The sequence below is a fragment of the Anolis carolinensis genome, chromosome 3 (genome assembly GCF_035594765.1).
Source record: "Anolis carolinensis isolate JA03-04 chromosome 3, rAnoCar3.1.pri, whole genome shotgun sequence".
Taxonomy (NCBI): Eukaryota; Metazoa; Chordata; class Lepidosauria; order Squamata; family Dactyloidae; genus Anolis; species Anolis carolinensis.
The window spans coordinates 152548839-152575259 of record NC_085843.1 but is presented as its reverse complement, the minus strand read 5'-3'; positions in this window follow the sequence as shown (position 1 = coordinate 152575259).

Genomic DNA, 26421 nt, shown 5'->3' with positions numbered 1-26421 from the left:
CCCTGTTGTTGCTGACTTGACTCTACTTCAAGAAAAGGACAAAAAGATTTATTCATGTGTTTCCTACATATTTTTCATGCACACAAATTGGGATGGGTTCTATGTAAAAAATGGTCAATCTCAGTTCCAGGGGAACTCCTTCAGGATTGTACCACTGTATATCTTACAAGATATTAATATACTAGAAAAAACTTTTATAGTTGGAGACATACATAATCTTATATCCCAATGTACGGAATTAATTGGTGGTCAACATGGTTGGACACTGTGCATTCTTATGGTTGCCAAAAGACTCTTTCTCCAAGGCTGAGAAGATTAATATTTTCCATATATTGTCCAATGATCAGAGTGTGTTTCAAGTGTCCATGAACATTTACTTTAGAGTCCCATTTCAAAAATCTGAAATAGATTATGTCAGCCCACATTAATATCCTATGTACTTCTCCACTTTCCCCCATTTTTTCTTTCCCCTTTTATTCTTTGTAAGCTAACTTTTAAATATACAATTAAAATGAAGTGCTCTTCTAATTTTTCACCCAAATCATGGATCAAGAAAGAATCTATATTATTCTTATTGAGTTTGTGAGAATTTGAGCTCTTCTGAAATTGAATAACTTGCCATATGTGAAAACAGTGAGATTATCATAAGATTCCCGCTGAATCAATTCAAAGGCATTTCAAGGCCACCATTCTATTTCCACATTGGCACTACATCTTATGTAGTGAAGACAGATGGAATTAACTCATTCAGTTTCACAACATCTTCTTTTAATAAGTCTGCTGTCTTAAAGCAGACTTCATAACTTTTGACTAGGAATGGTGATAAAATGAACCATATAAGCAGATTTCTCTGCTTCAAAAAGGTATTTGTTGTGTGCCTTCAAGTTGTTTCCACCTTATGGTAACCCTTGCACAATCCTGCAAAATTTATTCAGGGAGTCTGTATTGTTGTCAAAATTTGTCAAAATTGTTGTCAAAATTTATTGTTGTCAAAATTTATTCAGGGAGTCTGAACAAATTTTGAGGAAAACAAATAAAACTTTGCTTTTCTCTGAGAATCTGAGAATTTGCATGGCTCTATGGCCAAGCACAAATTTTGAACATGTTCCCTAACACTCAAATCACTACACCAATGGAGTCCTTGAGATAGCCAACTGCGCAGCAGAAATGTAATTCATCCCTAATTTTGTTCTTGTTCTTGAAGTAAACACTGAATAATTTTAGCAATTTTGTTTTTGATGTAGCCCAATCTCAAATCTGCACAGGCTTTGCAGATGATTAACACAGAAATCAGCATTTTTGCACAGAAATATTCCTAGACTGAAAAACTGTTTCCTGCACAGAATTTTTGGTTTTGATGAAAATAAATCACATTAAATTTTGTACTCGAAACATGTTCCTTCTGCAGAACATTACGTTTTCTGGACAAAACTACCACATGAACATTTTGTACAGAGGAAATCCCAAATTGCATAGATTCTCACCAGTCTATTACACCTCTTATCAGAATTTTTTGAGAGACAAAATTGATTATTATTTAAAATATTTTCAAATATTCTTACCATGCTTACTGAATAGGAAGAATCAGCAGTTATTAAAGATATTTTGTGGCAAATATTGCATTACTCTTTAAAAATCCTATACATGGGGGGGGGGGAGCAATATTTTTATTATCCGCCACCACCCATTACTACACAACTGCCTAACCTCACTTTTTTGATTAACTTTCCATCTTCTCTAGAAATATATATCTCTTTTCTATTTGTGAATCTTCTCATCTTCAACCCAGCAGTCACAAAACCTATCCAATTATTGGCGTCTATATATAATGTTGAACTATTACTGTAATTCCCTAGATTAAGATGTCCACCCCCAAACTCTTCTGCAAAGTGTTTCATTTTATTTGTGCTGCATTTTTCACATATACAATTGGTGCTACTTTAGGTGGTTGATACTTGTTACTGTTTTCATTGCATTTCCTTGTACTTTATTTCCCCAAGAATAAACCCACTATCTACTTCTGAAGAAGGCCTCCACTGGCTTAAGTAACTTCAGACCAATCTCTAACCTCCCTTTTCTGGACAAGGTCTTGGAGCGGGTGGTTGCCTCCCGGCTCCAGGGATTCTTGGATGACAATGATTTTTCTGGACCAATCGCAGTCTGTATTCAGACCTGGGTACAGTACCGAGACGGCTTTGGTCGCTTTGGTAGATGACCTCCGCAGAGAAGTGGATAGGGGGAGTGTGACCCTGCTGGTTCTCTTGGACATCTCAGTGGCTTTCGATACCATCATTCATGATATCCTCCTGACTCCGGCTCATTAACTGATGCAATAAACACCAGCAAAGGAGTAAAACAAGGCTGTCTGCTGCCAGCCACACTCTTTAATTTATACTTGAATGATATAATAACAGCACTTTCAGGTTTAGAATTCTTTCCACCCTCAGTAGGCTCAAAGAAGATTTCTGCCCTTTTATATGCAGATGATATGGTGTTAGTCTCATTCACCCAAATAGGTGTAAGACGGCTGTTTACTAAACTGGGCATATACTGCTCCAAAGAAAAGCTGAATATTAAATTATAATAAAACAAAGGTGACAGTGTTCGGAAAAAGACACTCACAGTTCAGATGGTCCATTGGTGGCCATTAGATTGAACAATGCAGAGAATTTAAGTAACTGGGTGTACATTTTTTACAGACTCTATCATGGAAGCCCCATATAGAACATATCAGAGAAGTGGCACTAAAATCTATTAGAGGAATCCTCAGATTTTATAACACAGCAGGGGGCCATCTGGTTGCCCCCAGCTTTGAAAATATTCTGGAGCAAAGTTATTGCCCAGATTCTGTATGGTGCCCCAGTCTAGGAATGGGACTATTCACAGATACCGAAATTAGAGGCCATCCAGAATACATTCCTTAAGAAACTGCTGAGACTCGCATCTGGCACTCCAGCAGCCTTGGTCAAAGCAGAGGTTGGTCTACCCTCCATAAGATCCCGCATTCACTTCTCCCTATACAACTACTGGAGAATCATAAAGGATTCCTCAGCTATGGTTTTCCCAAAGCTATGCTTTGAACATCTATCAGAATGCAAAGTTTGGAGCTCAAAACATCAGAAACTGGTAATAGTGTACCCTACCCTATCTCATGAGCCTTCGATCCTGAATTCAAGAGCGAAGTTGAATGAATACATTTATAATCAAGGTATTCAAATGGACAGAGAGGCTATTAACAGCTCCAAATTCTCAACATGGTACAAATTATACAAACTCGACCATGAAAGGGCTATGTATCTATCCAACCTTACATTCCCAAATCTGAGACAAGCTTTTACAGCCCTACGATTCCAAAGCATGCCCTCAGCAGTGCTGGATGGTAGATACTCGGGCACTCCTTTGGCTAACCGGATATGCATATGCAGGGCCTCAGAAATTGAAGACCTGCCCCACTATTTGTTCACCTGCCCTCTATATTTTGCACCAAGAAATAAATTCTTAGGGCCTATTCTATGGTACCTACAATCAAACACGGTTGCAGAAAACATCTTCTACTTTTTATCTGATACCAGCTCCACAACCGTGAATAAGGTCTCTCTCTTTACCTTGGCAGCAAATAAAATCAGGGCAAGACTGATTGTGGACACTGCAGTTGACTGTGCCGAGAATGCTTTTATTTAGTTTTTAACATGACTGATATTTTATACTGGCTTTTTACCAGTTATATTTTGCAAGTTCTGTTTTATTCTCCATGCATCCTGCTTTTAACTGTTGAATTTTACAGTGTTTTCTATAGATGCTTGTTTGATATTGTTACTTAAGTTTCTTAAATGACTGATCTTATATATTGGTTTTTTTACCAATATATGTGCAGTTTCCAGCCCTTGTTGCACTTGTGTTGCTGCAATGTATATTTTACATGCTCTGTTTTATCCTGCTTGCATCCTACTTTTAATAGTTGTATTTTACAGTGTTTTATATAGATGTTTGTTGGATGTTGTTTCTGTAAATGCATATGACCTTTGGTCGGGGCATTAATAAATTGATTGATTGATGGTATTCTTCTGGGATGACTCTGTGGCTCCAGTCCTTTCTGGAGGGTCGTTCCCAGTTGGTGAAGCTGGGGGACACTTGCTCGAACCCCTGGCCATTGACCTGTGGTGTTCCACAAGGTTCCATTCTGTCCCCCATGCTTTTTAACATCTACATGAAACCGCTGGGTGAGGTCATCGGGAGTTTTGGAGTTCGGTGCCATCTCTATGTGGATGACACCCAACTCTACTACTCTTTTCCACCTAAATCCAAGGAAGCCCCTCGGATACTGGACCAGTGTCTGGCTGCTGTGTTGGCCTGGATGAGGGCAAACAAGTTGAGGCTTAATCCTAACAAGACAGAGGTCCTCCAGATCAGTCGTATGTCTGATCGGGACATAGGGTGGCAACCTGTGCTTGACGGGGTCACACTTCCCCTGAAGGCGCAGGTCCTCAACTTGGGGGTCCTCCTGGACTCAGCACTGACACTTGATGCTCAGGTGTCAGTGGTTGCTGGAAGGGCCTTTGCACAATTAAAACTTGTGCACCAGCTGCGACCGTACCTCAAGAAGTCAGATCTGGCCATGGTGGTCCATGCCTTAGTTACCTCTAGACTGGATTATTGCAGTGTGCTCTATGTGGGGCTGCCCTTGAAGATGGCCTGGAAACTGCAACTGGTCCAACACTCGGCAGCCAGGCTATTAACTGCAACAAATTACAACCCCCCTGTTCAAGGAGCTCCATTGGCTGCCGTTTATTTTCCAAGCCCAATTCAAGGTGCAGGTTATCACCTACAAAGCCCTAAATGGTTCAGGACCCACCTACCTTTTTGACCACATTTCCCCCTATGAACCTGCACAGTCTCTTCGTTCATCGGGGGAGGCCCTCCTCTCACTCCCACCACCCTCGCAATCACAGTTGGTGGGGACGAGGGATAGGGCCTTCTCCATTGTGGCCCCCTGGCTCTGGAACTCTCTCCCCAGGGAGATTAGGCAGGCCCCAACCCTCCTTATTTTTTGGAAGAGCCTGAAAACTTGGCTCTTCCAACAGGCCTTTGGCAATTGATTTCCATAGCTTGGGATCGTCCTATTATCTATTTTATTTTTATAGCATTTTCCACTCCGCTAGCCGGACATATTCTCTCTGTGTACTCCTTCCCTAGCACTGTAATGGGACAATTGGTCTGGGTACCTACCTCTTCCCTAATTTTAGCTCGCACTACTCGCACTTTTTGGCCCAGTTTGTTTTAGGAGTCAACCCAGGATTTTATCAAAGTATGTTTTTGTATATGCGATCTTATTTGTTTTTATTGAATTTGTTTTTATTTTGTTGAGTTTTATATTGTCTGTTTTGCCTGGGTGTGGCCCCATGTAAGTCGCCCCGAGTCACTCCGGGGAGATGGGGCAGGGTATAAAAATAAAGTTGTTGTTGTTGTTGTTGTTGTTGTTGTTGTTATTATTATTACTTGCAAGGTGGAGGCAGTAACAACAATATAAGATTATGGAAGAACTGTAAATAAAAGGAAAATGAGAATGTTAAGGAATATATTTCTGCATATTGAAAACATTTAGGTAAAAATACGTATTATTATTTTCAGCTAAACTGGCAGAAATAAATCTGGAAAGATTACTCTGTGGATAATGAAACAGAGTCAAAACACATGTGGGGTAGATTATGTGGAATTTGTGTCTCTTTATTTATAACCCACCAAGCTTAGCACAGACACTTTCTACATTTTTTGCAGCCTAGTAAATGCTTCATAGTTTACTTTTTTTGCAATCTGATACTGAAAGTAAAAACACAAACTTCATCAGATGCCTGGAATAGTATTGTCTATTGAAAGCTGTGAGCAGAGAAATATTGGTAGTATGAGGAACAAAAATACTGCTTGTCAATAATATTTTTCCTCTTTCAATAAAGTAATTACCATCTATCATTATGGTTTACCTTCAAGTTGTTTATGACTTATGGTGACAGTAAGGTGAGCCTATCATGGAGTTTTCTTAGGATGGTTTGGTCAGACAGTAGTTTTCATTTGCCTCCCTATGAAGCTGAGCGGGTGTGACTTGTCTAAGATCACCCAGTGGTTTTCTATAGCCAAGAGGATGTTTAAAATCTTCCAGAGTCAAACTTCAGTGCTGAAACCACTACATTACATTTGTGCTTTTATCATCACCACTATTCCACTTTAAATAACAGTTCAGTAAGTATTAGAATCAAAGGACCTCATCACATGGAGGTCCTTAAGCCAGGGGACAGTGGGGGCATCCGTGGAGCAGCGGGGTGAATGCATTGGGCAGTGGGGCGAATCATCCTGCAGTGCCCCACATTGCCCCCTTACCATCCCATGCAGAAATCCATCTGTTCCCAGCTTACTCTATGAGAAAACAGGTAGTCACCCATTTTCTCAGGTCTGCTGCTTAGTACGCTACGAAGATACTGCATGCACAGAGCTGGCATGAAGCCTGTCAGAAGTAGCTCTGCATCATGTGATGGGTTCTGGTGGGCTCTATCCTGGCTGTGTCCTAGGACAGAGCTTCAGTGATGTAACAGGATAACTGCATCATGTTAAATATTTTGAAATAAGTAAATAATTGGTTTTTTAAATAGAAAAATATAAAAAAGAAAAATGCTCTTTGTTTCAGAGGAATGCAATTGTGATGGGTGGGTAAGGGCAGTGTAGCCCATAAACATTTGAGACTTGCCCACTAGAACAGTAATAATTTCCTACATAAACCTGATTGGTTATGGAAAGAAACTTAAATGGGAAATAAATCAGGTGAACAAAATCATGTCGGGCTAGTCCCAAATATCACAAGAAACTGAATAACATGAATTATAATATAAAAGTAAGCAAAACCCCTGGAATTTATTATTATGGAGTAAATTTCTATGAGTTATTTAGAAGAAATACTTCTTACATTGCTCAGTTTGATTCTACAACAAAATCCCATCTAATCCTCCTGGGAATTGACAAGAATAGTTCTGATTCTAAAAGGAGATAATCCAGAAATACCTGAATCTTCTCATTATCTTACTCTTAAAAAGCAGGACAGCATTTTATAGCTATCTTAGCAAACAGACAAGAGAACATGGGTAATAATCACTACATCAATGCAGATCAATTTGATTCTATCAACAGAAGACAGATAGCAGCTCCAATCAGAAGGTTTTGTAATATTATTTTTTACAGTCTACAAATCAGAGCCAAACCATTTGTGATTACATCACTTAATGCTTCCAACATTTTTGAAAGTCCAGAATGGAAAGATTTATTTTAAATTATTGAGGAAATGGAGATTGATTCCTTTCATATGTAAAAAAAGCTTTCAGCAATTAAAACAAAACTAATAACTTCAGTATCTATTTTGATTAAAATAGGCCTGCTTCCTCTTATCTCTTTTCTTTACTTTATCTATGGAATCTTCTGCCAGTCTGTTGCAAAACTGACCCAAGATTAACACCAGTTGACAAAAATGTTTATTTAATCTCTTTACCAATAACTTGTGAGTTATACTGGCAAACACTAGATTGGAAAACTCATAAATTTTAAAGATCATCCAATTGGTGGTCTACCTCCCCCCCCCCCAATTGCAGTAATAGGACCTAATCGCACGGGCTTTGAGCACTGTCCTGGGACACTCCCCTTAAAAATGGTACTCCACTATTGATGGGAAAAACCCATGAATAGCTGCCAATCCCACCATGTTATCATCACATAGGCAGGGCAATGGAGCCGCTCACTTTCTCTGCTAGTATATTACCAGCATTGGAACTAGCACAACATGGGCAGGCTCCTGTGTTGTGGGGGGAAGCCTCCGGTGGTGCTTTCACCCCAGTTGGAGGCAGGGCCTCTGCTGGAAGTCACACAATGCTGTGGGGTTCCATTCCCAAGACAGGGTGGAATTTACCACTTCTGATTAGGCTCTAAGATTACACCTGTCACTCTCTCCCTCCTCTGGCATCCTTTCTCAGCTCCCTGAGGCCCCTTCTACACTGCCATATAAAATCCAGATTATCTGCTTTGAACGGGATTATATGGTAGTGTAGACTCATATAATCCACTTCAAAGCAGATAATGTAGATTATCTGATTTGATAATCTGGATTATATGGCAGTGTAGAAGGGGCCTCAGTCTGTATAATGTGTTGCTATTGTATATCTCTGTTTGGGGCAAATTTAAATGTGGTGTTAAATGCCATCTGTTACTATGGTGTTTAAATTTACTCTTTAATGAAATTATTTATTTATTTTAAAATGACGTCTGTTTAGATATTCAAAACTGTAAGCTTGGAAGAGTTGAACTGCACACACTCCTTTTTCTACCACTTAACCGCTTTATGTTGAGCGAATGGCCTAAAGAGTAGTAGTTGTTGTTATAGCTATCTGTGGGACCAGGAAGATTGTACGGATGAACTGATTGCATTCTGCTGAGTGCAATGACAATGTTCTTCCAGGAAGATGAAGAAGTGAAAAAGTAGGAAAACCTCATGTGAATCTCTGGATTTTCAATGATCATCCTTTGGAGCAGCAAGATAAAGCTACTCTTGCGGGAGACCTGCAGACGTCCATCTCCTTCTGACCTGGTACTGAAGGAGGACTGCATACTGCTAAATGTATTACAATCTGAAAGTGACATCAGAAGGGATCCTACTGTGCAAGGAAATGGAAATTCAACCACTCTGCAAACCAATCTAGTGAATATTTTAAAGGACTGAATTATAATATAGTTCCAGACCAAAAACTCAAAGTGTGTTTATACTTACAAATGTTAAATCTCTTGAAAAATGAGGTCTTCATGCCTGAGTGACCTTTTCTGTCTATCCGTGGAGTCTCAACCTGATGTATAATTTTTAACATGGTTTCTCCTCTTAGTCCTTGAAAGCCATGTGATGACAAGGACATGAGCTGAATTTGATTACAGATCATGCACCATCAACAGAAGCTTTAATTGAGTTCAACTTGCAAAATCTTTAGTCTTGTTCATATTGAGAAAAGGATGAGAAGATAAGCACCAGTTGGCTTCAAGAATAGGCAAATAATTGCAGCTCAATGTAAAGAAAATTTTTAAGAATGTTAGACTCTGAATCCAGCAGATTATCTCTAGCTGCAGCCTGTCATATGGTGAAAAGGAAAAAAAGCAATGTAATACATGTTACCATACTACAGAAGTAGGAAATTGTGGCATGCTCCCCAGTTTTTGGCCTTGTACTCCTCCTGTACACACCTCCTTGCACCCCTAACTGTGTGTGGGAGGGGAATTTGGCTTAGTAATTTATATAAAAATTGTGTCCCCTATCAAGAACCAGAAGATACTCAAGTCTAAATCTGTTGGTGGCTGTGAGTGATTGAGGGGAAGTTTGAAACCATAAACAGTAACTATAGATCTTTAAAGACCATCCCTATATATACTTAATAACTAACATTCACATTGGGTGTGCTTTGTGGGGGAAATTTCTTTGAGGAATTCACAGGATGTACCATATCTAGGTCCAGGTTCTACTGGACCCTGGAGACTGGAATTTAAATCCCTGCTGAACCATGGAAATTAACTGGGTGACCTTGGGTAAGTGACATGCTCTCAACTCAGAGAAAGGCAAGGAAAATCTGCTTTGAGGAAATCATGGCAAGAAAATCCTATGAGAGATTCACCTTAGGGTCGTCATAGCTCGGAAATGACTTGAATGCACATAGCAACAAGAAAGCACATCTATTAAGATTTTTTTAGAACATACCTACAAAAAGAAAGTGATAACAACATTTGTACGTGTATGACATCATTGACACAATTTCCTGATAAAAGTGCAATTTGTGGTAAACCTGGATATGCTGCCATGTACCGTGGCCTCAGTTTTTCCAGTAATCTCCAATGCTATAGGAGATGTGTGATTGCTGGACAATGATCCTATTGTTTTATTATGTGCAGCAATAAAAGCTGGCGTAGCTGAAGGACTGTTGTGGCATTCGATGACAAAGCAAATAAATGGAAACTGAAAGACATTGCTATTAAGGGGAAACCATGTTCTCAGCTGTTTGTCCAATGGATTTTTTTTTTACTAAGATGCCAAATCATTGCAATTGCTTAATCATGATATTGATGTTTGTCTCTTTTTAAGTCACATGGGTTCTTTAGGGAGAATACTCATATCTTCTTCTGAGCTGCAAGACACAGCATGAAAAAAATGAGATGTGTGAGTTATGTATACATATTTTGTTACTAAAAAAAAGGAGAAATACAGATCTGAATAAAAGAAAGCTGCAGAATCCTAAATACATTTATATACCTTTGTCATGGTGTGAAATATGTTCAGGCTGACAGTATGTTTACATTTCTTAAATCTATCCTTTGAGGATGTCACTATGTGACTAAATCCAGATCTGTCAAACACTTCATTAACTATGGCATGCCTCCTCCTTCTGTCTAAGACCAATCCATAGCATTTTGCTGCTTGAACTGGAATAGCTCATACAGCCCCGCCCCACACACACTGCAAACCGAAGCTAGTCATATTTTTTTAAATCTCTTCTGGGCAATAAAAATATAATAATACAAATAAATTCAGTGAAAAACAATTGTCAAAATCTGCTGCCTGAGATGGGATGGGTTATCTGAATTTGTCTCTCTGTGTGTTTGGTTTTTTTAAAAAAATCAAACCTTTATTTCAAGGGTCACACGTGAGACACCTATACCCCTATTCAAAGGAAGACTGGACCACAAATATTCCTGGAGCTCAGCACATCTGAAATAGATTTCTATCTCAGTGCATTGATGTATCTGGAAATGTATTTTGTAAGCTGAAACAAATAAAGCAGTGACGATTAAGAGACATGTGTGCAGTTGATAGCTTACAAATGTTTCTATAGCATCATGCCCTCAGGCCTTACAGAAAATCTATTTCCAGGCTATTCGTCAACAGCTTTCCCATTTCTCCTTACTGCAAACATGTTTACTAAACAAGAGTCACCTGTGAATGGCATTTTGCTAAAATCAAATTTAAGGGTAAACTTAATTATGCCCACAGATGGTGTAGCATAATTGATGGCATTATGGAGATGTAAACGAGAAGTTACTATTTCTGAAAGTATATCTCGTCAAGTAACAATCTAGCTATGCTATAATGATTCCCGCTGCCTAGAAAAATTATGTTATGTTGACTTCTATATGTCATCAACTGTTTTTGTTGATGCAAGGTTTCTTTTTAATGGGCAGCCTGTTTTATATGTTCCATTCATCAGAGAAAACATTTCTTCAGGAGGAAAAAAAACCTAAACTGTTGCCTGTTTATTATTTGGTGGAGTATATATCTCATGAGGATAATATATAACTTCATAGTAGTTTGGAAAATCATGATTTTCTGAAAATGACTTCAAGTGCCATCTTCACTAGAATGCCTAGTATTGGATAGTTGTGGTCAAAGTTAAAGCCACATCATTGTTCTAATACATTGAAATTTGGGTATGTACCTTTTGGACTACATTTCCCAGAATGCCTCCAGCTAGCATGCTTTGGTGCCCAATGCAGGTGTTAGGTCTGTGTTCCAAAAGATGCTAGATTGCATTCCTGAATATAAAAAACAAACAAAAAACAAGAGTAGTTGTATTTTAATGGTGGGGGTTATTGCACAAACTACCCAACTGTACAGAGTTAATACAGAGCTTTGTAATCTTATATAGTTTTCTTAGTTCTACAAAAGATATAGCGTGTCATGGGGTTGCAAACAATTGTACATTGACTTTCATTCAGATGTTCAAAATGTTGTATTCATTTGAATTTTGTGTCAGATAACAGACAGTGAGAAACTAGTGATAAATAAAAGAAAATTCCAATATAAATTTTAGCTAAATGTACATCAAAAGTAGCAGAAATGCATGTGGAATGTGTATTTATAAGGATGTGTTTACTTGTGTGGAAACCCTCCAAGTGATGGCTGGTCCACAAAATGTCAATGGCAATTGGGTGATTTTAGCCTTCTTTCATTTCCCCCTACACTTACATCACTTTTGGTGTCAAGCCAACATATCTCTTAAAGTAATCTGGACTGACAGAAGGCAAATATACATACACATACACATAGAGACACACACACACATACAAAATTTTGTTTTAGATCTTTTCTGCTTTATCGATATTCCACTGTTCTGAAGCAGCTGAAAGCCACCAGAGGACCTAGCAGGCATGTGGGGAACATGGATATTGTTTGGGAGATAAATTGGGAGGCTTGCTAAATTAACTTCAATAGCAACAAATTTGAAGGCAGAAATGGGCAAAAGGCTAAATTAGCCCACCAGTTTCATGACTTAGATCAGTGGTCCTCAAACTTTCCTGGACTGTCACCCCCTTTCCCCTTGGGTCACTACCCTAGCCCCCCCCCCTTCACACAAACACACCTATTCCATCATTTTGATCTACACTTCTAGTGCAAATTCAAAACTACCAATCTAGCACTACAAAGTTAAACAAGGCTATCTATTTTATAAATAAGCATTTGTAAAACAAATTATTTGGTGTTTTTTATCCAGTGGGGAAAAAACTCTCATCTGTAAACTAGTGGGTTTCCATGGCTGGGCAGGGATTTAAGGCCTGCTGTTTTGGAAACCTAGTGGCTTCCTGCAAGTCCCACTGCCAAAATTCCCATTTTCTGCTACAATTAAAGACATGGGCACTCTGGCTTCTTGGTAAACCATGCTCTCAGTCACAGCAGTTGAGACGTTAGAAAGTCTGTTAAAACTGCAGAAAACATTGGGAAGTAATTTTTTCTTCTTCTTCATTAGATGTCATATGATATGGGCACAATATGGTCACCAGTTCTTGCATTAGCTTTGAAATGTGTGTGAAGTTTATAATCTGAATTGAAAACTGTCGTCTGTGTGGAGATGTATGTGTATTATCCAATGCAGCCCAAAATTGCTATTGTGAGATCTTCCCAGTTATACAGTAACAACATGTTTTATGTGTTGTCGAAGGCTTTCATGGCCGGGATCACAGGGTTGTTGTATGTCTTTCGGGCTGTGTGGCCATGTTCCAGAAGCATTCTCTCCTGACGTTTCACCCACATCTATGGCAGGCATCCTCAGAGGTTGTGAGGTACCTCACAACCTCTACCTCACAACCTCTGAGGATGCCTGCCATAGATGTGGGCGAAACGTCAGGAGAGAATGCTTCTGGAACATGGCCACACAGCCCGAAAGACATACAACAAACATGTTTTATTCTTTGAGGTTAAATATCTCCCCTCCCTTCTTCCCCTTCCACCTAGTTCAGCTCATGTCCTGGAATGTGTTAACCCAACTGATACAAAATTTTCCACCTAACCTAGCCCATTCACCCCAATAGTCATTGCATTCCTGTTATTTGTGTCCATGCTGAAAAAGATCAAGAATGAATTTGCAGAGGCTACAAAACTGACATGAAGGGATTTCTGCAGAACTAGGCATGGTGGTGGGTTTGTTTTTTTGCCATTCCCATGATGAAAGACATTAAACTATCTCTCAACCTTTTCCCCTCTTTTGTGGCTTCTTTATGTCTAATCCCATCATATTTTTCCTCTCTGCTCTCTTGGACTTTCTATTACACACACACACACACACACACACACATATATATATGTATGGGGCGGCGGGGAGGGGGGGCGGTGGGGATTAACCAGTTTTGGATCAGTGAGCTAGATGCAAAAAAAAAAAAGTAGAGACGTGATGTAGGCAAAATTGGGATTAATACTGAATTATTTCCCAGGACCTAGTGTCTTCAGCTATTGTGAATCTAAATATTCCATCTTTGGATGCCTTTTTAAAAAACAAAGTCACACAATGGAACGTGGCATAAGATTGGGAACTGTCATTTATATAGACATTGATAAAATGAATAGAGATCTACCTGCTGAATTTCAGACACACAGTGACTCCCAAGACAACTGTAATCCAATAAATCACTTCTGATAACACTGCAATAAGCTGTTGACAGAAAATGTGCTTTGGAGAACAAAAATGCCACATTTCTGGCATCTGATGTGACCACTGCATTAACTATTTATTTTCTTTTAATGTATATTTGTCCTCAGAACAAGCAACTTAAGACTTTTTGAAATAGGTACACCAAACAGCCACTCTGAAATATGCTGAAGTGAAATAAATCAAGTGAACAAGACAGCTTTGCCACTTCAAGTATCATGGAACAAGAACTTCCATTTCAGAAATGTAGACAGTATGTAAGTACAGAGACAGGTGTTTCATCAAATAGCAGGGAACTAAAAGAAAGATGGAAACTGTGAAGTTTAGTATAGAATCTTTATCTGAAGAGTGTATCCAATACATTCTGTAGTGATGCATAAATATCCCAGCTGCTTCTCTGAATATGTACATGTATTCTTATTAAATTGGATTTGTTATGGAGGTGGTATATCATATTAAATTTAGTCTAGGTCCATGATATGGTTGGATATTTTTGGTGGTGATTTTAGTGGAATCTCAATTGATATATTCACCTGACGGTTTGATTCATGCATGGTTGTCTCAAGTAATTCCTAAGCCTATATTCAATATCCGAACTGCTGATGTCATGATTAGTGCTGAAAAGCAACAAAGATCTGGAGCTTTCTTGCACCCCACAACAAGTGATAGAGGGAGTTCTTGAAAAGAAGAGGGATTCATCTGCTCTTACACACAGTTGGGTGTGCAGGCAAAATCGATGAATGAATCTGCTAACTAATCTATTCCTAAATGCCAGGCCAGCAAACATGATCTATGTGTACTACATAAGCTGAATGTAACTTTGCTGCAAGTGTATCTTCCAAAAACTTGAATAAATACATAAAACATATTGTGTATTCTGATATGGAAAAAATGTGATAAAAATATGTATCTTCACAAAGCAGTATTTTTCATTTACATGCATAAATATCAGTACTGTCTTTGATCAAGCAAAACTTCTCTGGCTACCACACTTAACAAGACCGTAACTTTTTCATATACTTCAGGTGAATTGGGAGGCTATACTAGTTCCTCTTCTCCACACCATTAAACACTTAAAAGGTTTAAAATGTCAGTAGGTACTAATTTTTAACTGTGGGTGAATGATGTTATGAATGGTTTTATGATTAGCAATCTGAAATCATCCATCTTGAAATAAAATATTCAGATATCTGTATATAAAAAAATAGGTAGTTTCAAAAGTTGCAGGGTATTTTTAAAGGAAGCATTTTGTTAGTCTAATATTCTAGACTCAACTCTGCTGCTGATTTTTTATTATATCTTTAAGCTGTCAGGCCTGTATACATCCAAACTCACTCTAGAAATTAGTGCTGTTGTCCTAAAGATAAATATCTATGGGCAATTTTATAAACTGATCATATGAATTTTGAGGGGAAAAAACTTTAAATAAACATTGGGAAATGGATATTTTTTCCACGATTCCACCATTGCTGAACAGTTTTACAAAGATCTGCTTATTTAAAAATGTAACCTGTGTTAGGCTGTTGCAGTAAAACCAGCAGAGACATGTAACCCCTTCAAGAAGAACATATTTCACTGGATATTTCATAGACTCCATTCCACATCATTCCAGGCTATTCTGAAGAAAATCACCTATTGCACTTCCATTCACATTGCTTCTCCCTTCTCCTACCATGATATGTGCATTAAACATGAACTGTGCTATAATCTATATGTCTGATACAGTGAGCTGGATTTCACTAAAGCTTACACCAAACAATTTGCTTCCCAAGCCCCATGCAGCTGGTGAGGGAAAGCCTTTTGCAACCTATGTTGAAGGGAGTCCAGCCATTTGGAAAATAATTCTGGAGGAACTATTTTTGGGGGTGTGGCTGCCTTAGGGAGCAGCTCACCCCATTGAGCTCAGTTCGAGCTCTGCGTTGGGTGAACCAGATGTCTTTCGTCAAGGTCCGTAAATGGGCCCAGGGTTGGTGGGCCTGGGCATTTTTTTGGCTGTCCACCCACCCAATGGCCCCAGCATCAGCACCATTGTGTGCTCGGGAGCAAGGCCTCCCTTACCTATGTTAAGGGGTCTTTCCTTTTTAATGTCCTAGCCTCCATGTTGTGTGGGTTTTGGTGCTGCTCTGTGTTCTCCGCCATTGCCAAAGCTCTGGGGCTGGCTTGGGGGAGTTGGCTGGGCTCCTTGCCCCTTTCTTCCCCCGGACGGTGGGTGGTGGTGTAGGCCCTCTCATGTTCAGGGCAACTGTTTTCCATTGTGCTCAATCCGGGGGCAGCTGCTTTTCATCGTGCCCAGTTTGGGGTGACCACTGTCCTTTGAGAAACGGCTGGTGCAATCGCCACCCCACTCAGGAGGGCGACCATCCTCCACGCATGACATCCATGCACTTAGCTCTGGTCTGTGGAGCAGGCACTCTCCTATTGCGCTGCAGCTGTGCACCTGCCTCCCTACTGGGAGTGGACATGTGGCCTAGCTCCCTCACTTTGCACTGGCGGCAGCACCATTGCAGGACTCTAGCATGACTGTTTGTTGTGTGCCCCCCCCAATTGAACAAGGAGGCAGGAGAGGCCTCCGTTGGTATGGTTTGTATCAATTCCTATTTGTATCGGGAGAGGGACTTGGGTGGAGACAACACAGGTCTGGTTATCCAGGCTTGGGCCAATTTCTGATGATCAAGGAGGCATGGCCTCACACACACACAGCATGATGTTAAGAAGTTTGACACAGTGAGAAAGAGAATCCACCAAGCTGTTCACAAGGTGCTGGCTGAATGTATGGGCTCGTAAATTATTCATGATGACATTACACACTTCAGGTCCAATTTCTTCCTAGGCAATGATATCCATCCCTCAGGTGTATGCAAGCACCAATTCCAAGGTGACTTGCAAAGGGGCTGTGGAGAAGTCATAGTTATTATGTTTAATTTTAACTGTTAGAGTATGTATTTGTGTTTAGTTGACACAGTAGCTGAAACATAAGCCATCTTGTTTCAATCCACAGTAGTGCTGTTACCAAGGAGACGGAGCTGGCTAGCTCACCAGAGGGAGAAGTGGGCGAAGTCACGAAAAGAAAAAAATGGGAGTTTTTAAAAGAAGCCAGGGAGTGCGTGGCTGGAGGCTTTTCAGTCAAGAAAAGATTTTGGCCTGGCCAAAATCTTTAGTCAAGGCAGACTAAAGGGACCCTAGTCAAGATCTCTAGTTGGGAAGGACTAGTGATCAGGAATTTGATCGGTAGTAGATCAAATTAAAGGTTTTTATTGTAGTTGGGACATTGTTCACTAAGGAGCTCAGCTGAGGTTAGAGTTCGCTACAATTTATATAATCAGTAGTAGAGTGAGAGTGGAAGTACACCAGAGACTACTGTTGTGGTGGTTATAAGAGTTATTAAACCACTTGTTTATCTAAAGTTCCATAAGTAAATCAGTCAACCTGCAACCATAAGCTTTGTACGCAATAAACTTGTTGTTCTTTGTTAACAACTGACTCATCTCATCTCATCTGCGTCTGTGGAGCCAAATTTCATTGGTGATAATTCAAAAGCCTCACGTTGGTGGCAGTTACCTTAATAAATCACCTAATTGGGGAAGAGTAATAGTCACAGTTACCTCAGAAAGGGAACCACAACACAGAAATCCCTAACTACAGAGACAGAGGCTGGGATCTTAAAATAAAGATCACCCCCTGTAATCCTTCCCCTCATATAAAGGTGATATATATATATATATATATATATATATATATATATATAATCTAGAGGGATTAAAAGATTCAAAAATCCCCTCAGCAGTGGAAACAGCATTTATAATTTGCTTTGACACCATTACAATTGGCTTGAGTCTTCCCAATTGGCTTTAGCGCCATTGCAGGGGCATTAAGGCTGCTTTGTGGAACCTGGTAGGGGATAAAGGTAAAACGGATGCTTACCCCTAATCTGTGGTGGAAAGTTGCCATAGGTTTACATTTGTTGTACACCTAAGTCTCCCCTTTGTGATATAGGGCAGGAACAGAAACTCTCAGCTGTATTTTCGTAATGGGGAGAGTTCTGCCCTCCGTAAAATCCTTTGAACTTGGGGCAGAATTCTTCATAAGTTTTTCTGAGGGATCATCCTGGAAACATTAAAGTTTACTATATCTGGGGACCCAGGTATTTCACCCAACTTAGCCAAGGGGTAGGTCATGGAGGACCACTACCTTGGCTTAAATCCATACCAGGTTCGTGCCCCTTTAGTTACATGTTGCAAGTCACACAAAGTTAATTCAGGTAATACTTAAATAAAAGTTGCCAATATTTCAATCCACACTGTTATCTTGTCTTTTATTTCATACAGTTCAGGTCCTGTCTATTTACGCGACCGCATCTTCCCTTATGAACCTGTTCAGATTTTAAGATAGGCTGGAGAGGCCCACCTCTTGATCCTGTCCCCATTGCAAGTGGAACTGGTGGGGACAAAGGGAGAGGGCCTTCTCAATAGTGCCCCCCCCGACTCTGAAACACCCTCCCCAGGGAGATTAGACAAGCAACCACCCTCACGACTTTTAAGAATGATTTGAAGATCTGGCTGTTCAAACAGGCCTTTGGCAATGATTACTTAACACCACCGTTATGTGGATGAGGTCTTTGTTTTATGACTATACTTTGACTCGGGTATTTTGGCTTTTATTTAACTTCTAGGGATCATTGTGTTTTAACTAATTGGTTTATACTGCCTGTTGTTTGTTTTGTTTTGTTTTGTTTTGTCTTTGTGTTGATTTGTCATGTAATTATCTGGTTTATTTTACTTAGCACATATTATTCATTGTATTTTTTATGTTGGAAGCTGCCCTGAGTCCTTTCAGGGAGATGGGGTAGGGTATGAATAAAGATTATTATTGTTGTTGTTGTTGTTGTTGTTGTTTTTGTTGTTGTTGTTGTTATGGTGGTGGTGGTGGTGGGATGACAAAACTTCTAAACCTTCAAGATACCACTAGACTCTTTGTTGCATTTATTGAGAGTCATGGAGTTGCCCATTTCTTTCAAAGCAGATTGACCTTTTTGGGTGGGGGTCTTTAGGTTACATGCACTGAATGAGGCCACCTCCTTGCCAACGTTATCTTCAATCATGCTATGGATGATCAAGGTGAAGGTGTTATCCCCTTTTCCTGCCTTGACCCAGAAAACATGCAATTGCTATGTGAGAATATTACATTATTTATCAACAGTCTACCTGTGTCTAAAAACAGCAAAATGGCTTCTGCTTCTGTTATGTTCTTTTGCTGGGCAGCTGCTGCGCATCACTCATTTGACATAGGTAGTTTTTAGCAAACACATGCCCAGTGAATATGAAAATAATAAGTGAATATGGATTATGTTCATAGCTAAACAATTTTCTCATTAAAACATACTATGAAAGATGGCATCCTAAACGTGTGTCTGTGTGGTGGCAGTCCAGTGATTAAAAGAAGGGATAGTATAAATTACAAAATGCTATGGCATCTTGTAATCTGTCTCCCTGGGTTTTACCATCATTGTCCTCTCTATGTCCATCTATTCCATTATTTTGGGAGTCATTTTATAATGATTACATGGATCTGTATTAGAGGTATTAACAATTTTTTTTAACTAGGCCATGGGCTATATCCACACTACAGAATTATAGCAGATTTAGATCGCATTAATTGGAGGAGATTATTTCTTTCCTTTGGCTTATTGGCTTCTTGCATTAGTTTCCTTCTTTAGTAACATGAAAGTGTGCACAGGAACTCTACCAACATACTGAACTCCATATTGTTTGATTATTTGGTTCTCCCCACTGTTCATCAGAGGAAGTGTGGAGGCCATCAACCTCTCATTTCATTAATGTATCTTACTCTTCACTTATAGAGTTTTTATTGTTTCTTTTCCAACCTTCGATAGCCAGTAAATCCCCACATGCCTCTCCTCTTCCTCCACCTCTTTTTCTTCTTTTGTTTGCTGGCAAATAACTTTGATACTTTTTCCAAGGTGATGTCAGACAAAAGGAAGTGATACTGGAGACAACATTATCTCTGCAGATCTGTTGGACTTAGTTGGGAAGTGTTGCCATGTTTGTATTCATTGTGAGTTCTTTTTACTTGTCTGCTTTCTTAAACAGTGAGGAGGGGGCAACAGGAGGTGGGATGCTGCCTGAAGACACCTGCCCAGTCTACCCTGACCATTAATTCATCCAAACCTTGAAAGTTAATTTCATTCTCACAATGCTAGCTCTTTTGCTGAATTTTATGGTGGTATGATGGCTTTATAGATTAATCCATCTGATTTTATTTGGATTTGAGAGCTGTGCCTTGAAAATTACCACTTGTTGAGAGAGAAAATAAAACCCTCTTCTATTGACTCCTACCCCAGAGAATCTCCATGCAATATTTGGAAGGAATAATAGGGAAGGCTTGCTGTTTAAAGCTTTTTACACAAACTAGTAATATCCCATCAAAGAAACAAGCATGAATTGCACAGTTTATAAGATGTGTGGCCTGGGGGCCATTAGTTGTTTGTGCATCCAAAGCAAAGTGGCCAGCTTTTTTCAACCAATTGTTCCATGTTATTTTCCTGGCAGATGCTATTCTCTCTTATTTTACGGTTCATCTATTAATGCTCTATTCTGAGCTATGTCTGTCTTTAATGTTTGATACAAAAGCTAATTGTTCTTTCAAGCTGATTTTCTCTCTTTTTAAAAAACCTTGATGTTTCATAAACGGAGCTGCAAATTAAAAGAAAGATAAATGATACTTTTAAAAAAATAAAAAGCAGCCTTTTTATCCTCCAACAACAAATGTGCAGGGATTATTTTTCAAAATACCATTGATGATAGTCACACCTCTATTATTACTCTAGACGTAGTTCACTATTTCAGTGCCTCTTTTTAAAAAATAAAACTAACGTGAAATATATCATAAATGTCTTCCAATTAGATTGTAGTATAGTCTCTCAACTCAAGAAAGTGAACAATAGGAACAGGAAATCTTATGATGGAAAGACCAACAAGAACAACTAACATACAGATAAACTCTCATCGATAAACCTTTGCAATCACTTTTTTTTTAAAAAAAAAACTCAAACTTTACCAACAACAAGAAGTTGTATGCTACCAAATGCAGATTCAAATGCAATTTGACAAACCTATACAGATTGACTGAAATTGTTATGATTGACTGTGACCTATTATGTTTTTCTGCTGATTTTTTTAAAAAATCTAATCTCCTGACCTCAAACTATTGATAAAGTGCATGTTTTTGTTACCTGCTGTTACATCAAGTTTAACTTTTGGTGAGCATATTACTGACAGACTTACAAGTTACTCGAACATCAAGAACCCTGCTCAGGTCTTGCAGGTTCAGAGCTTTGACATCCCTGATTAAGTATATCCATCTGTGATACAGACTTCAACTTTTCCTACTGCCTCTTGACCAAACATTATTGCCATCTTTAACACATGGGCAAGTTGGATAGTTGCCTGGAGGCCCCCATGAAGCATTGAGACTAATCTATACACAGACTAGAATTTATTCACCTCAGCATTCACATCTTCCTCTAACTTGGTAGAAGGAAAACATGACTTGTAGCAGAGACTTGGCATGCCTACATTCAAAAGAGAAATTTTACCATTGTATTGCTTGCAATAAAGATGTACACTTAATTTTTTTGTTCCCATTTTTTCACATCTTTCTTTTCCCCTTTTCCTCCCCCCATATGTGCTTGTGGAAAGGGGAGTCTGGGGAAACACTGAAAAGTGGATACAGAGTGCATTCTGCAGTTCGCCAGGTGTTCCTGGACAACTTGTTTCCCTATTTGGGGTTGGATTTCCCCTAATCCTTCATCCATTCCATGTTGCTGGGGTTGAAGATGGCTTTCTTTTTGTGAGAAGACCGAGGCAAAGAAGGCATTAAGTAGTTCTGCCTTTTCCCTGCCCCCTGTCACCATCACCCCATCTTCTCCTTGCAGAGGTCCTATTGCCTCCTTGTTCTTCCTTTTTCTACCGATATCAGCAAAAAAGCCCTTTTTGTTGTTTTTAATGTCCCTGGCAAGCCTGAGCTCGTTTTGCGCTTTAGCCTTACGAACCTTTTTCCTACAGGAATTGGCTATTCGTTTGAATTCTTCTTTGGTGATTTTTCCCCTTTTCCACTTCTTGTGCATGTCACTTTTGAGCTTTAGCTAAGTAAGAAATTCTTTGGACATCCATTCTGACTTCTTCGCACTTGTCTTATTTTTTTTCTTTGTTGGCACTGTTTGCATTTGTACCTTGAGTATTTCACTTTAGAAAAACTCCCATCCATCCTTACAAATTATTGTAAGGATAACTTACCTCTTCTACAACTTCTTGTTGCCTCTTCTACCTTCTGGACCATAAAATTGTCTGCAAGGCAAGTGAGGAATTTGTTGGACTTTGTACTCTTGGCCGAGTTTGTTTTCCAGCAGATATCGGGATAGTTGAAATCGCCCATGACTACTATATCTCTTCTTTGTGCCTGTCTGGTCAACTATTGACAGAAGGCTTCATCAAGTCCCTCATCCCGGCTCAGAGGTCTGTATTAGACACCCACGACAAGATCTTTTTGAGTCCCGGTTCCCTTGATTCTTATCCAGATGCTTTCAAGCTGGTTTCCTGGATTGCAGTCTTGCATTTCTTCTGCAACGTAACTGCTTTTGACATATAAAGCTACTCCCCCTCCTCTCCCCTTTGTTCTATTTCTGTGAAAGAGGTTATAGCCCTCAATGGCTACATTCCAGTGATGGGAATCGTCCCACCAGGTTTCATAGATGCATATGACATTGTAAGTGTGGTGTAAAAGTTGGAGTTTGTCTTGCTAATTCCCCATGCTCTGTGCATTTGTGTAATGATATGTAAGCCCCGTGACCTTCTCCCAAGCTTTTTATTTGGGATTATTGTGCTCTCGGTACCTGGTCCTTGCTGTGTTTGTGCAGCCCTCCGTTTAGCCTTTTGCCGGTTCCACATGGTCATGGGTAAAATACTGTTAGCAAGGCTGTTGTTCCCCTCCCCCAGAGGATTTAGTTTAAAGTGTGCCTGATGAGGTTTGTGAGTCTGTGTGCAAAAAGGTGTTTTCCTACTTGTGTGAGATGCACCCCATCACTTGCCAGTAGGCCATCCTAGAAGAGTAGGCCATGGTTGAGGAAGCCAAAATGCTCCTCCTGACACCATTTTCTGAGCCAGTTATTGACCTGTACTATTTTTCTGGCCCTTGTAGAGCCGTGTCCTACAATGGGGAGGAGAGATGAAAAGATCACATGTACATTACACAGTTTTAGCTTTGTTCTGGGAACTCCAAAATTGTTTGCGAACCACTATGCCTAGTGGTATCATTGGTTACTACATGAATCAACATAAGGGGGGAGGGTGAATTTACTTTGAATGTTTTCTGTTTTAAGATGCTCTAAACTAACTATAATTGTATGAAGTGCTTTTGTGAACTATTCAAAATGCCAAATGGGTAGAAGGAAAGAGGGAGCACCTGGTGTTTATTTTATTTAGGCATTCATAAATCCCAGATGACTGTCCCCATAAATATATCATTATCAGCAATAATATGTCAATATTAATAAATTCTTCACAGCTTTCATTTTGAGGCCCAGAATTCAATAAATCTCTGACCATTTCAAACCAGTCTGCTGGATGTCTCCTTGCAGATGCAATGGGACACTTCAAAGTTATAGGCTTTCAAGTAGGTTCTAACCTTATTCAACTAGACCTTCCTAGTTTTCTGCTAATATTGTTCTAGTATCCATTACAGCCAGTTCCTTGCAAAACCAAGAAGTTGGTTTGACTCTATTTCATGAGAGATGTTCAATGTCTTTGCCATTTCAGAGGTTACCTAGAACTATGACAGAATTCCCTGCTGAGATGACAGGAAAATCTCTAAGATCCAGCAAGAATCTATCCAGTTCCATAAACTCCATCATTGCAGAAATCCTTAGTCTCAATGGATCTAAGCTAAACCAGGTAATGATCTATCTATGACAACAGAACTATATACATTTTCTTTACATCACGATCATCATCATCACATTCAGGTCAGAAAACAAATGTCAGTGTATGCCCAACAGTGGGGAGCACATATTATCAATTATGAGCTAGTCCCAGCAGGATGAATGCTGAAGTCCCCCAACACTAAGGAGACTTCAACACTGTGAAAGCAGTGACATGCCCTGGAAGAGAGACTATTACGAAGGGAGTGGGCCATACATCAACAGAATCCCTATTCTGTCCTGGCTATCCATCTTGATGTTTACACATTGAAAACCTGCAGACTGTGGAAGAAGATACCTGATCAGAGAGATAGAATCACAATAGAGCACTACTTATTTCAGCTTCTGGGTTTTGCCCAGTAGCAATACTGGTGAGCAAGACTGAGATACATTAATCCCCCAATTATCATGTCTTCTCCACTCAGATCTCTACAATACAGGCCAAGAATATAATACTAGATAGCTGTTGTTTTTCATTCATTGCCCTAAGATTTTTTGTTGTTTATTCAGTCCCTTCCGACTCTTCGTGACCTCATGGACCAGCCCACGCCAGAGCTCCCTGTTGGCCATCGCCACCCCCAGCTCCTTCAAGGTCAAGCAAGTCACTTAAAGGATACCATCCATCCATCTTGCCCTTGGACAACCCCTCTTCCTTTTTCCTTCCTTTTTCCCCAGCATCATTCTCTTCTCTAAGCTTTCCTGTCTTCTCATTATGTGGCCAAGGTACTTCATATTTGCTCTAATATCCTTCCCATGCTTGAAGAAAAAGATTTTATATTTAACAAGATAATTAATATTTAACTTTATATATATTCCTAGGCCATTAAATATGAATGTCTTTTCCCGTCATTTATGACCGTTTTCAGTTTTTAGTATCTGTGCATCCTTTTTAAAAAATCCTTTAAAAATAGTACAAATTAGGCATGAAATGTATATTTGAAAAATATTCAAAAATGGTAGAAAATGTGTGTGTGTGTGTTTGGGGAGGGGGTCTTTCACTGTTAAGAATCTTCATAGTTAGGGACCTATTCTATGCAAAAATTTACAAGTGATTGTTTTGCTCTGAAAAGAACACTGAAGGTGTGACCAGACACATGATATTGGAAGAAATAAGAGTCACTTGATTTGACCTATTAACTATTTAAGATTAAAACCTGGAAAACGTGCTGGGTAGGGGACCTGGTTGTGGTCTTAGCTGGAACAGGTGTCTACTAGGGCTGTGTGGTCGATGTAAAAATGTTTCAAAACTCATTACAAAATTAGGGGGTGCTGGTGTTTTGTTTCTAAAGTGTTTCTAAGGTATTGCTACTGAAAATTTTGTTACTATAACAAGAGTAACAAAATTTTGTTATAGTATTTGTACAAGTGGGGATACTGCAGTGGCTCCTTTCTCCCATACTTTTACAGTTCCTGAGGGTGAACCTTGCTACAATGGTAGAAAACATTTACCACTGTTAGCCCATCAAGAGGAATTTTCCAAGTTTTTATAAATAACATTTTAAAAGAAAACTACAAGAGGTATCTCCTTGAATTTTCTATACAATGACACAAGTTAACAGGGGATAATTCCCCCCCAACTTTCATAAATATTCATACATCTACTGATTTTAGGGAATTTTTAAAAGTTTTGACAAAAAAATTAAAAGACAATAGCCACAACAGCTATCTCATTTAATTTCTCTCATATTAACCAATAGAACTTCCATTTAGGGATTTCTTCCCAGCACAGCACAGAGATTTATTTACTAGAAGTATCAGTCCTTCTCTTTGCAGATTCAACACTTTATTGGAACTCTGGCTGGCTGCTGCTACCGAGGGACAAATCTCTGACCTATCCCGATTAGGACTTTCTGATGCTGAGCAGAATTCTGAGAAATGTAGTTTAGGGCAGGACCTTTTGAATTCTTTCGCATAGGAATCTTCATCTTTCCAAACTACATTTCCCAGTTTTCTATTAGGTGAAAAGATCTGACCCCGAGGGCAATCCATTATTTTGTTATTGCTCAACCCAGATGGTTGAATTTTGGAAAGCACATCAAGGGAACTCTCTCTCACACATAAGCCTCACAACCCAAAAAGGGAAAGCCAGCCCTTATGTCTAATCCACGAACAAGCTTCTTCCCAGCTCACTAGCTCTAGAACTCAAAGATGTCATTCCAGAACTCAGTCTATCATGCACATTTTGCCAAGGTGTACAATGATTTTTTTGTTTTCTCCCACGAAACCTGCCAGTGGAATCTATTTAAAAACACCACCCTGAGCCAATTCTCATTTCCTCAAAAGCAGTATTGGGGGGGTGGGGTGAATTTCCTCCTCTCCTGAAGGCTAGATCTACATTGCCTCATATCCCAGGATCTGATCCCAGATTTGAACTAGATTATATCAGTCAACACTGCCAGAAGCAAAAAAAAAGTTCTTATTAAAATTACTGCTGAAAAATAAACATCCATT